Source organism: Chrysemys picta, chromosome 2 (genome assembly GCF_011386835.1).
Source record: "Chrysemys picta bellii isolate R12L10 chromosome 2, ASM1138683v2, whole genome shotgun sequence".
Lineage (NCBI taxonomy): Eukaryota > Metazoa > Chordata > Testudines > Emydidae > Chrysemys > Chrysemys picta.
Genome location: NC_088792.1, coordinates 256,817,233 through 256,830,269, shown reverse-complemented (window position 1 = coordinate 256,830,269; position 13,037 = coordinate 256,817,233). Strand labels below are relative to the sequence as shown.

General features: G+C 38.8%; 1 protein-coding gene across 15 annotated transcripts in view; it reads right to left on the bottom strand.

The window, feature by feature from the left end:
• Nucleotides 1–13,037, bottom strand: part of ZFPM2 (zinc finger protein, FOG family member 2) — a 440,553-nt gene that overhangs the window by 102,573 nt on the left and 324,943 nt on the right. The gene's annotated exons all lie outside the window — the stretch shown is intronic.

Genomic DNA, 13,037 nt, shown 5'->3' with positions numbered 1-13,037 from the left:
GGGCAAAAGTTCAAAGGGAACATTTTAAAATATTTCCTCAGCAAATGTTAATAAATATTTATTGAAAACAAATCATGGAGAAATTTCAATTGTCCTGTGAAGAGTTAATGTTCCAAATCTGGGGACTAAATTCAAGCATCAAGGTATAAAATGCAAAGAATTTATTTCTACTTGAATTTGAAACCATAACAAAACCTTAAATGTAGAGTTGCTACTTAATGCCTTTAGCATATAGATATGTAGTTACATTAACAGGTGGTTTTACAACTGTTTAAAGTAAACCCATTTCTTAGTTCCTACCCCATTTTTTTGGGGGGGACGGACCTAATTAGTGACCCAAAAGTAAGGTAATTAAAATAATACAAAACGCATAATAAAATGTACTGTGTATATGCTGATATTTTATTATTTGTCTTACCAAAGTGTCTAGGAGCCCCAGTCATGGACCAAGACTAATGTTCTGGGAACTACCGCAAAACTATTATTACTCCAGTAAATTGAGAGAGAGTTCCACTTCCCCTGAAAATACATGTCCATTTAAGTTTCCTATAGTTAAACAAAATGGACTTTTAAAGCACTGTGAATTTCATTCTTGTGAGTTCTAGAGATAGGCCCAAACCAGAATACTAGATTCAAGCTTCCTCAATTTGTAAGAATTCTGATCTGAATCTGAACTTTGTGGCTTGTGCCTATCTCTGATGAAAAGAAAAACAGAGACTGAATTTGCTTTGCTCAGAACCTCACACAGCATACAGTTTAAATAGCTGTAGTCTGAACTCTCCCTTCCCAGATAATATACCATGAAATGAACATTGCTACTAACCTGTACAGCAATCTTGTGATGACAAAAGTATATTTTATGTTTTGAGCTAGATTGGATTCCAGCTTTCCACAAGTGGAAGGCAACAGCAGTAATCTACTTTTCTACTCAGTTTTCGAGGCCTGATTAAAAAAAAAAGTTGCAACAGGACTATGACTAGGCTAAAATAATCATAGATAGTAAGGAATTGTTTAAAAAAATCAAATATGCCTTTTGTAAGTTTGTTGGAAAAATATCATTGGTGATCAAATATCTTCTATGTTTGAGGCAGAAAATGCTTAAAGATAGGGAATGGAACACAACCTTTAGTAATTCAGGTTGGAAACACTCAACAATGGAGTGCATTTGAGGACTAAAAAGACTTCAGGGGAGCTGCTCACATTGGTAATGTCAGTGCAGAATCATTGTTCAAATATGTTCTTTTGAAGATCTGGCCCAAATGCAAGAACTTGATCTAGGCTGGAATCTAAAATTTTCTTCCTCTTCTGGAAGGGAAAACTGGGAAAGGGTGAACTATCTCTGCACTGAATTATAGATAGCTGATGCTCTCAAAGGAATTAGAATCAGAGCGCAGAAGCAATAAAATTCCTCAAAGGCATCCCAGTAATGTTTGTTATCCTCGGGAAGAACAGCAATACAATATAACCAAACACACAATTTCAGCTAGTCAGCATTCTGATTTGTGTGTAAGGACCATTCAGATTTGTAGTCACATGTACTGAACAAAAGGTCAAATACTACTTTTGGATGAGTGCATAGGGTTGTTGGGAATCCTGTGTGAGAATCTGATGGTGAAATTTTGGGTCTAACATTTAGGGCCCTGGCCACCCAGATGAATTCTGCACAGCAGCCGATCCTGAGTATTAATCTTTGCACTGTAGACTCTTGGTGCTGTGGGACCTCTGCTGAGTGAGGCATCTAGCAGCCAGCAAAAGCATCCTTGATAACATGACTCCAATGAAGCCATCCTGCCAGGGATATGGGGTGGAGTGGGATGTGAGCCCAAAAATCAGTTCAATTGAAGAGATGGGGGCAGAACCAGAAGTTTCTTCTATGGGAAGTGCAAACCATGTTCCTCTGATAGAAGAATAATGCATGAAGGAAACCTTGGGGAGTCTCCACTCTTCTGCTTGGGATTTTCCTAGGTAGGGGGCAATCAAAGCCCAAATTACTTATTGCTTGCTTCTTTTTCTGTGCTATGATTGAAAGGCTACACCCATTGTTTTTCTACAGAGTGCACAGAAGGTGAGCCAGTGAAACACATTCAACTGTACCCTCAGTGTATTATTTTGTAATTTATCATCTTTTATTTAGAGCAACAGGAATAACTTGCTTACTTTCATTCAGCTGCATACGAGACAGGAGAACAGGAACCTTATTTATTCATTTGTCATTTCCATATTTATATAAAGTAGAATGTTTAATAATTTTTCTTTGGAAAAAATAATCAGCTGACTGAAACACCAGCAAAATCTGGTAGTATAGCTGCCCCTCTCCTTCTGCATATATAAAATGGATGTAAATTTTACTCCACTCTCTTTTTCCCACACCACTCTCTCATCCCGCACCTTTCACCATGTATGTTTTTTGGTATTGCAATAATAATGGTGCCTCTGCTGATCCTTCTTATCTTTGATACATTTAGAGTCAAGTTTGTAGGTGATACATGTTGCCTCTGATACTGAGTCTCTCTTCAGTTAAAACTCACGTAAGCACTTAGATTCTCTTTGCTACAAAACCTTTCAAAACTGAACCTTTCTGGCACCTATTCTGATGTAAATATCAATTACAGTATCATTTGTAAGATCTGCAATAGTGAAACTGAACAACTACACTAACTGCAGATTCAGGGCCATACAATTATAGCTTGGAAATGTTCTATATTCTGCTTCAAATTTGGCGCTTGAGCAGCAGACCCCCAAATTCTTTTAATAAAGATGAATCTGAGGCAGAATGTGTGAATCCAAATTCAGATCCACATTCCCTCAAAGTTTTGGGGAGTTCAGATATAGGATTTGGCTCATTAGAATGATGGGGACAACTATAAAGTTTTTATCCAGATCCAGTAGATAGCAGATGCATGGGTTTGGGATGTTTGTTTGGGCCTCTCTCTATTGGATATTTTAGGAGTCACGAAAAACATCCATTTTTTATCCATTCTGAGTCACCAAAGTTGAAAGAAAAAGTGATTGACTTTCCCCCCTAAAACAGTAAACAAACAAACAAAATAAGCAAAACCACACAAACTTTTACAACTATACTAAAATGAAGTGTACTGTCCAAATTTTGTATGTCATAATCGTAGATTCATAGAGTTTAAGACCAGGGGACCACCAAATCATCTAGTCAGACCTTGTGTATATCACATGCCATGAAAACCACCTAGCATCAGCACACTAAGCCCAACCACTGAAATTAGACTAAAGTATTACAGCCCGCAAGAGACTAGAATATAATGTGCCACCAGCAGAGAACAGGTGGGACTGAAGTGCAGCAGTGTTCAAGGCCCTCACAATAGCAGGGAAATGATTAAGTGAGATATACCCAGATAATTCTGGCAATGACCCAACACACATGTTGCCGAGGAACCCCCAAGGTCACTGCCAATCTGACCTGGGGGAAAATTCCTTCCAAACTCCACATATGGTCATCAGTTAGACCCTGAGCATGTGAGCAAGAACCAGCCAACCAAGTATATGCAACCAAGAATGTTTATGCCACCTCAGCGGCTAGGTCCACCCTGTCCAATGTCTCATCTCCAGCAATGGACATCTGTGATGCTTCAGGTGAAGTAGATTAAAAAAAAGAAACCTCCTACTATTGGAGGGGAAAAGGTCCTTCCTGACCCAGACAGATGGTCCTGCTGAAACCAAGGCTGAGTCTACACCGGCAGCGGTGGGTAGGGTACAGGTAGCTACACATGGCAATGAAAAAGCAGGCTGCATCCATACTGTGATGTGTGGTTACATGTGACAGTGAAAGGCTCTGGCAGGGGGAAGCAGCGGGTAAAGGATCCTGAAGCAGGGAACTCCTGGAGCCTTCCCTGGCTGCCTCTTCCCCTGCTGGAGTCTTTCCCTGCTGCCAGAGCCTGTCACTGTGGCAGAGAGAGGCTCCGGCAGCAGGACACTACACTGCTAAAAACAGCAGTGTAGACATGGGAGGCACTGCTTGGGCACATAGATAGCAGTATAGGATACACACTCTAGGGTTCAGGCATATCTTTACTCTACTTGCTTAAGCAGTGCCTCACCATCTACATTGCTATTTATACTTGTGCTAGGGGGCATGTGCAGTCTATGTACTCTACATGCTATGGTATATGTAGATACAGTCCCTGAAACATGAGCTTTTAGAAACATATGTATTTTCCTGATTTTTTTAACTCTCTTTCCATTTCTGTATTCTCCTCTCTTTCCATCTTATTTTCATTATTTTCCTTTATCTTCAATCCGTATTTTGCCCTCTACAACACACCTCCCCATCCCATCCTTTCACCTCCAAGTTCTCATTCCCCTCCCTCCCCTGGGTCTTCTTCTCCACAATACTGACTATTCTTATTCTTATTTTCAGCAAAACAGTGAAAATCTTTTCACTCTCTTTCTCTCCAAACAGCTTTCCCAGCATAATACATTTCAGTAAAGTCCCCAAATGTCCTTATTTACAGCTTTCAAATGTTGGCAGGTTTGCCTTATTCACCCCATCCCTATTCCACTTCCCCACACCCTGTGTCATCTTCCTTCCAATATCCAGCAGAGTTTTGGGGACTGACTCTTGCATTATATAACCCTAACTGACAAATAGGTTTGGGGGACACCAGGTGAGTAAAAAGAAGCAGAATTAAGGAATTACAAAAAACATGCCGTGCTAAACTGTCCTGCTGTTTGGATCGATGACTCTAGCAAATCTCTGTTGTTCAGAAGCTGCAGTACAAACTCTGGTATTTGGAAGCTGCAGTACCCCAATGGTTATGTCTTTACACACGGGTGTTGCTATGGGCACCAGTGCAGAGGAGTCTACTACAAAAGAAGGTTGCCACAGGGAATAAAAGAGAAAAACCTGAAGGATAAAAATGGATAGTTTCCAATTAAAATTACCATACTGTAATTTTGTTAGTTATCAGTGACAGACTAAAGTATATAGCAGCTTAACTGACAAGAAAATGTCCTTTTGGGCATAATATAACCTCGAGATCTCTGACTTTTTAGCATGCGGTGTCCAGATGGTACTTTTTACTTCATGTTGTGATCAGGAGGCAGAAAGGCCATTTCTGAAACAGTGGCAGTGAAAGCAAGCATAGATCAGAGGCGCACAAGGCTGCCTGAATGTACTAGGATGAATTGTATCATTGCAGGTAATCCTCCCATGAAGATATGTAAGGTGGGAAGGATATTTTCTAAATCTATTTCTTGTAGACACTATCAAGTGCACTTAGGGAACTAGTTTTTGTAGCTGATTATAATCCTTAGCCTACTGCAGATGAAATGCACAATAAAAAGAACAACATTTTATTTACAAGATGTTAAGAAAAATAATCACTGAATAATAAAATGTGTCACTAAACTCCCATATGCTGTATTAACTTATGGCTGCTATTGCATGGTTAAAAGTTATGGCCTCTACTTTTTTTCCTGCAGTCTTTACTTTGGAGAACTGTACAATATGCTAAAAAAACCAAAACACCCATCCCCACGTAAAGATAATCTTTCTGCTTCGACACAGCACAAATCCTGACGCTAACTCCCTTTGCAAACCTGAGGGGTACTGACATGGGGGTGTAGAGTCAGGCAAAAAACCAGGCATCTTCTGATGAAATACATAAACGACACACATTGAAGAACAAAACAAAAATCTTCTAAAAGCCTGCGTGTAAGATAAGAATGCCTTGGGGGCTGCTCGAACTTGTGGTCTTGGCCATTTACGCAGGATTTTACAGAGCCATCTATTACAGTATTCAGCAAAAAGAAGTACTTCAAAAAGCTTCCTTTTTTCAGTTGGAAGTACAATAATTTTGTGAGGCAAAATTTGGAAGTGTTCCCAGTTTTTGGCAGTAAAATGATAATACTGGGCATATCATTTTAAAGTGGAATCTCATGGAAGTTAATTCAGACGACAAGGTCACTTTTAGACATTTTTTCCCCTTATGTTTTGGACTGAAAATAATTCCCAAATCCTATTATTTGAAGCAGGGGTACTTACTATAGCAATCCCTGCCTCCCCTGATACACATGCTACCTCTGAGATAGAGCTCCTTGAAAAAAATCACAAGAATATATATGATGGGCTGAAGAATTTTTTTAAGGAAGGGAAAAAAAGTTGTACACCACCCAGTCACATAGTGCACCTTTGTGCCGCTTGGTTTTAACATAAACTTAAAAAAGCCCTGTAATTCTTGGTCTTTTACCACATATAAAAATAATACATTTAGAAGGAAAAAAAGCATTTTGGGTTATTTTTAATGGGAAAAATGAAGTGGTGGCTGCAATACAATTGATGAACTAGCTTCTATTCTGTCCCAGTATCTTTCCCCCCGTCTTCTGGGATTGTACAGCTTGGAAAAGACACAGCTAAGCAGGGATATGATAGAGGTCTATAAAATCATGACTGGTGTAGAGAAAGTGAATAAAGAAGTGTTATTTACCCCATCACATAACACAAGAACCAGGGGTCACCCAATGAAATTAAACAAGCAAACAAAACACACCACGCATGGTCAACCAGGGGATGTTGTGAAGGCCAAAAACAGAACTGGATTAAAAAAAGAATTAGACAAGTTCATGGAGAATAGGTCCATCAGTGGCTATTAGCCAAGATGGTCAGGGATGAAACCCCACACTCTGGGTATATATAAGCTTCTGACAGCTAGAAGCTGGGACTGGAGTACACGGGATGGATCGTTTGATAATTGCCCTGTTGTGTCATTCCGTTTGAAGCATCTGGCATTGGCCACTGTCTGAAGACAGGATACTATTCTAGATGGACCATTGGTCTGACCCAGTATAGCCATTCTTTTGCTTTTATGTTCTTCTGACTGCAGAATACAGTCAGTCTACCTAGAGCTTGCTAAATGAGGGCCCAATCCTGTAAGTGCAAAGTACAGCCCTAAAATACAGCATTGTCTACCTCCATCTGAGATCTCCAACCCTCTTCACTTGGGTGGCAGTAATGTAACAAGTTGAGGAGCCACCCAAGTGAAGAGGGTTGGAGGTCTCTGATGGAGGTAGACCATTCTCTAGATAATACTAAATCAACCCTGTCAGAGATGACATATGCTGCGAGCTCACAAAAATATGTCGGAAACGGAATTGTTTTTGCTTTTGGAATGTGCTGGTTTCCACAAAGTGTCCAATATTTTATAAAAGTCCCAAAGAAGTAGAGGAGACTCTACACCCCCCCATCCGGCATGCATTCCTCTCTTTTTCTCTCATGCACACAAACCCCAGTTCACATTACACAAGTGGAACACTGCGATATACTATCAATATATATGCCACATTTATCTAGAACAAAGTATAAACATTTCCAGCATGTGTACTTAAGATACATCTGTTTGCCCAATAGCCTTGCCTCTTTCCTTCATTATGAACAGGAGGACACATTTTGACTCAAATTAATTGATTCTCCAACCACAAATACCCTTAGTCACAGGATTTGTGATCGGTTAATGGGGGAGGAGGGGGGGACTTGGAACCCCTTGTTAAACTATTGGCATCACTGCTCTAACATATGACTTAGATGTGAACAGTACATACATGTAGGCATAAGAGAGTTTTCCTTGATTGTGCCCTCAGATACACATGCCAAGCCCCCCTTGATTTCAGAAATAATTTTGCAGAAATGCCTGAGTGCAGAGTGGTCAACCAGGGGATATACTATGATATTTATATAAAAATGCTAATTATCTTAAATTTCACAACTAGAGTAAAACAAGGTCACATTGATTTTCATGTGGCAGTGTATTCATTTTACCATTAGCACTCAGTCTCCTGAGTAAGGAATCATAAAAAACAGAACAAAACTGTGCATCAAAGCCCATAATGATTTATCTTCCTTTAAATCATTCCTAACTCTTTGTCTCTAACTATATACATTCTATTGTCAGTTTCTACTATTTACTGTTACAGTATTTTGTTTTTGTAGAACCAGTTCATTATATAATAGATTCGATAGACAGATACACACACATAACATTAAAGTGAATAATAAAATGAGAGACCATGACATTTGCTATGTCTAATGTCAATCACTGTACATATTTAAACAAGATAGAGAAGCACAACAGTTTTCATGATCATCTCCTCCACTTCCCCTGCTCTTTGTCATTTACACATATGAATCCAATGCATCTGAAAGATGATTATCTGGCAATCTCCCATTAATCTACTCATCACTTACAAGACAGACAGGCACATTTTAAACATATCTGTTTCTCTGTGAGGCTGAGTTAAACTGAAGCCATGAGAGATAGAAGACAAATACATTAAGCCACTGCAATCCTGAAAGATGATAAAAGCTTTAAGTGATTCAGGAGGGCTCCAGAGCCTAAAACTAGTGAACTTTGAAACAGTCTACTGAAATGCTGAAGCAAAATGTCTCAGACTAATATTTTCTTCTCTTTTATGATTTACTTATTAATACAAAAAAACGCAACACACATAATAATTCAGTACAGTTAACACAACTATACAGAACAGGAGGAATAACAATTGAAATTAATTCATTTTGATTTCTGCTTTACAACTAAAGAGAAAGACTTGGTCTTCTCTGAAAGATTTATGAGGCTTCCCACCATAAAGGAGCCTGGATTACAGCTCTGCTTACTTTATAAAATGAAATTCTGCCATTATAGGCAAGAGTTCATGGCTGTAATTATTTCGATGCACTTCCCAGTCAATGTGTCTTATGCAGCTGAGCCAAACCCTCTCTTACATATGCAGGTCATTTCATAAGAAGTCTAAGAGCTTCAACAACTTTGTGTGACCTTGCATTGAATAACACTGGAAAATTGATTTGGCTCTAGTAATAAAAGACCGTCTGCATTATCTGCATTCTAATTATAATTAATATAACCAGGATAACTGCTGTATTATTTACGATTAGAGCTATGGTGAGCACAGTGTAATAATAATCTGCTACATAATTTTTTATTGATCTGATGGCTTTATTGCAGAAAAAACAAAATGCTACACTGCTGTACTACTAAAATTGCCTTTCTTGACGTGTGTTTAGACGAAGAATGTTCATTTAACATTCTTTTATCTCATCAAATTCTCATAGATTTTAATATCAGAGCAATATGATACCACATATTTTCTTTTTTTTCTTTCTTTCTTTTTTTTAAATTTTTCCTGTTCAGAATGAAGGGAAAACATAACAATTCACACACACATATTTTCCATTGTTCATTTCCTGAGTACCATTCATTTCTTGGAATCATCAGTTACAGCAAATTTCATTACCAGCATTGGGCTGCCCCTCCAGAACACACAGCTCTCAATTATAAGGGGCTGACATGTCATTCAAAAAAGACCTCTTTGAAAAATATCTCAAATGTGGTGGAATGAGTCAAAATTTCTCTAAACGGTCTAAATTAGCACTTATTTGACCACACACTTGAACCCTTTATCCCAAACCAAGGTTAAATTAAATGGGAACACAGATCTCAAACAGCTCTTGACTCTAACTTGGCAAATCCAAATCTGAAGTGGCCAGGTTTTGAAAAAAACCCAAATCATCTCTGTTTTTGCCTATTTCTCTTATTCAAGGTTGCATTCATGATAAGGTAAAAAAAAAATCCAAAAATGAATGTAAGTAATAAATTCAAGTATCAGATTGGGAAGGAAAAAGATAGTACTCTCCCAAACTGCAACCACAACCCAAGCTCCAGCCACTATCATGCCAAAATGAGATGCCACTCACAGTATATTACATAGGTAGTCATAATATCATATTCTTTCTTCTTTCTTCTGTGCTTTGATCAGGTGTAAAATAGCACAGATATAAACTTCATTAGGTTTCAGAGTTAACACCAACTGCGATGACTATTAGGAATTCACACTTTTCAGACCTATTGTTTCAGGCTGCCTCAACAAAATGTCAGGTGCCATCTTCCTGATGATAGAAAAAAGCTGATTTCCTGAGCACCTAACAATTACATGATACTCTTTCCAATTATAGGGGTTTTAAATTTGGTATCTGGGACAAAATCCTATACGGGTGATTAAATTCTCCCTTTCTAAATCTTGTCTTATTTAAATTGGATGTTTTTTTCATCTTCAATGTCTGTCCTTAACTGCCATGTAATGCTGCCATGTGTTTTTGACAGCTTACAGATTCGCTCCTCACAGGGTGGCTGCATTTCACTGGTGGGTGAGTACTATTTAATTATATCTCTCAGAATTTAAGATTTTATCATTATCCTTTTGAAAACAGAAACACCAAATCAAACAAAGCTCATGCAGCTGTGGATGAACATGGATCACATTCTAACTACTCAACTGCTCTCTAGGGTTATCAATTTAAAAACCAATAAAGGTTGGTGAAACGAACACTTTAGCTTCCAACAGGTACTATTACCAAATGCAAAGATAAACACACCAGCACAATGATTAAAGAGAACAATTATTTACCTTTCTAGCCTCAACCTTTGCTACTCCACTCAGTCCCCTTCCTGCAATTTCCTCTTCATCTCTTCCTGGAGGTCCTACTCCTAATTCTAATTGAACATGGCAAAAATATAACTCCTTCTCTTCCTTCACTTTCCCACCCTTTCTGCTATCAAAAATTCCACTATTTCCCAGTCATTCACACTCATAACCTTGCTGTCATTTTTGATTTCTCTCACTCCTTTGTGCCTCCACCCCACATCCGACCTGCTACTAAATCCTGCCTGTTTTTGCTCAGTAGTATATAAAAAATCAGTCCCTTTCCATTCTTATTGCTAAAACCTATGCCTCCATTGCACTCTTCTCCAAGGGAAGCACTACTTAAAGGTGGTGAGAAATCAGCTGCCTTGACCACCACAGCCTCCCTGATCACAATGCTCACCTGAGTTTTACCATCAAATACTGCTTTCCTGGAGCAGAGTGTGGATGGGATGGTGACAGGATTAGGAGGGGACAGGAGAAGAAAAGCTAAAGCAGCTCCTTCCATAACCACTACTCAGCAGGGGTTAGCAACACCCCTCTTGCAACATATGGCCCCCTACAGCAGCTAGTGCTTGATAGTCCTTCCCAACTCATCAGAGCTTCCCAGCACAAACCCATAGATAGCAGATCCCATACCCAGCAGATCCCAACCAAATTTAGCCAGTTTCTCTTGGTGACTACAATTCCACAATCCTTAGCTGCCACAATGGGCTGTGGGATTGGGGTGCTGACAAGAAACAACATCTGTTTTAGGCATCATGAGCAGAGAAAGGTTGAGAATCCCTAACATATAGTAACTCTTGTCCTTCCCATACAACCCCCAATCTTTGATGCCATCCTTTGCTGTCTTTAATTTAGATTGTAAGACCCTCTGTTTACCAGAAGCTGGGAATGGGTGATGAGATGGATCACTTGATGATTACCTGTTCTCTTCATTCCCTCTGGGGCACCTGGCATTGGCCACTGTCAGAAGACAGGATACTGGGCTAGCTGGACCTTTGGTCTGACCCAGTATGGCCATTCTTATGTTCTTTGGTTATGGCCCTGACTCTCATTTGTACGCATAGCAGCATTCACATGAAGAGTAATAACAATAGCTATTATCTTTATTAAACAATAAATATTGGAATGAACACCACATTCGGTTTGTGCCTCTGTGAGAAAGCTGTAGGTGCTTACTTTATAAAATATTGAGCCTTAGTATAAAAGAGGTCCAGTAGCAAACATATAGGTACAGTACTATAAATGACATTTTTGATACAAGGGGATCCCAGTTCCACAGAAGTCAATGGGAGTTTTGCCATAGATTTAGTTTTACCAGGCTTTGGCTCCATCTGTTCAGGGATGCACAGTCAGCCTGAGAGATTTTTGAGAAAAAAATGGGATTAGAATGGATGGAAAAATAGATGTGCTCCATATTTTGGCAGGTGTGAATGTTCCAGAGGATTTAGTAGAGTAGCTACTTAAATTCATCTGCTCCACCTCGACCAAAATTTCCCAGAGAACATGTAAAGGCTTATTGCACTGTGTATATTTAATGCTTGCACTCTAATAGTTCTATAAAGAAATAAAGCAGAGTATTTTATATCTAATTTGTGATAACTAGAAGCAGTCTTCTTCAGTATAGGGGAGGGATGTTCAGTCTTTTCAAAACCTTTCTTCTTCTCTCTTGCCTCATCAAATGTCCAGTCAAGTCAATGGAATGACTCCCATTAAATTCAACGGACTTTTAAACAGGCACTCTGATGCCATAATGTCTCAAAAGAAGTTTTTGTTATTATGTAATGCAACAATTTTTTTTTCATTTTTATCATTTTATTTTAAACATGTTCTACTCTCAGTAGTACTTGGCACTGTAGGATTTCATGCATACTGTCCATCAATGATTTCCCTCTCAAATGGCTTTAGAAGGAAAATAGATCTTCTGAATTCTGCAAATTCACTAGTACTCTGAGACTCAGGCTGGGTTCTTTCTGTCTCTAACACCAACACTAATAATGTTTCTGAAGGCAGAATTAGGTCCTCCTCAGTGACATATGTTGAAGGTATGCATTATCTTCAGTGGGTTTGTACAGATGTATAACCGCTTGGAACTTATTAAATAATTCTTTTGATTATACACAAGTGATAAAAGGCAGCTCACTTTCTCTTAGGTGTGTTGACTGCAGAACGAACAGTAGTAAACTATATTCAACATTTGATTTTTTTGTTGCAGTAATGCCTGCAAATAGCAAGCGTTTTACTCTCAGTCTTCAGAGCTGTTGAGTAAGAAGATGTCAATTCTATATACACATTTTTCAGACCAGCAATATATTTTAGCACTATGATTGGCTTACGCTACACAGAATATTATTAAATATACACCTCTACCTCGATATAACACTACCCAATATAACACGAATTTGGATATAACGTGGTAAAGCAGTGCTCCGGGGCGGTGGGGCTGCGCACTCCGGTGGATCAAATCAAGTTCAATATAACGCGGTTTCACCTATAACACGGTAAGATTTTTTGGCTCCTGAGGACAGCGTTATATCGAGGCAGAGGTGTATTAAAGAGAGCACAGTATTAAT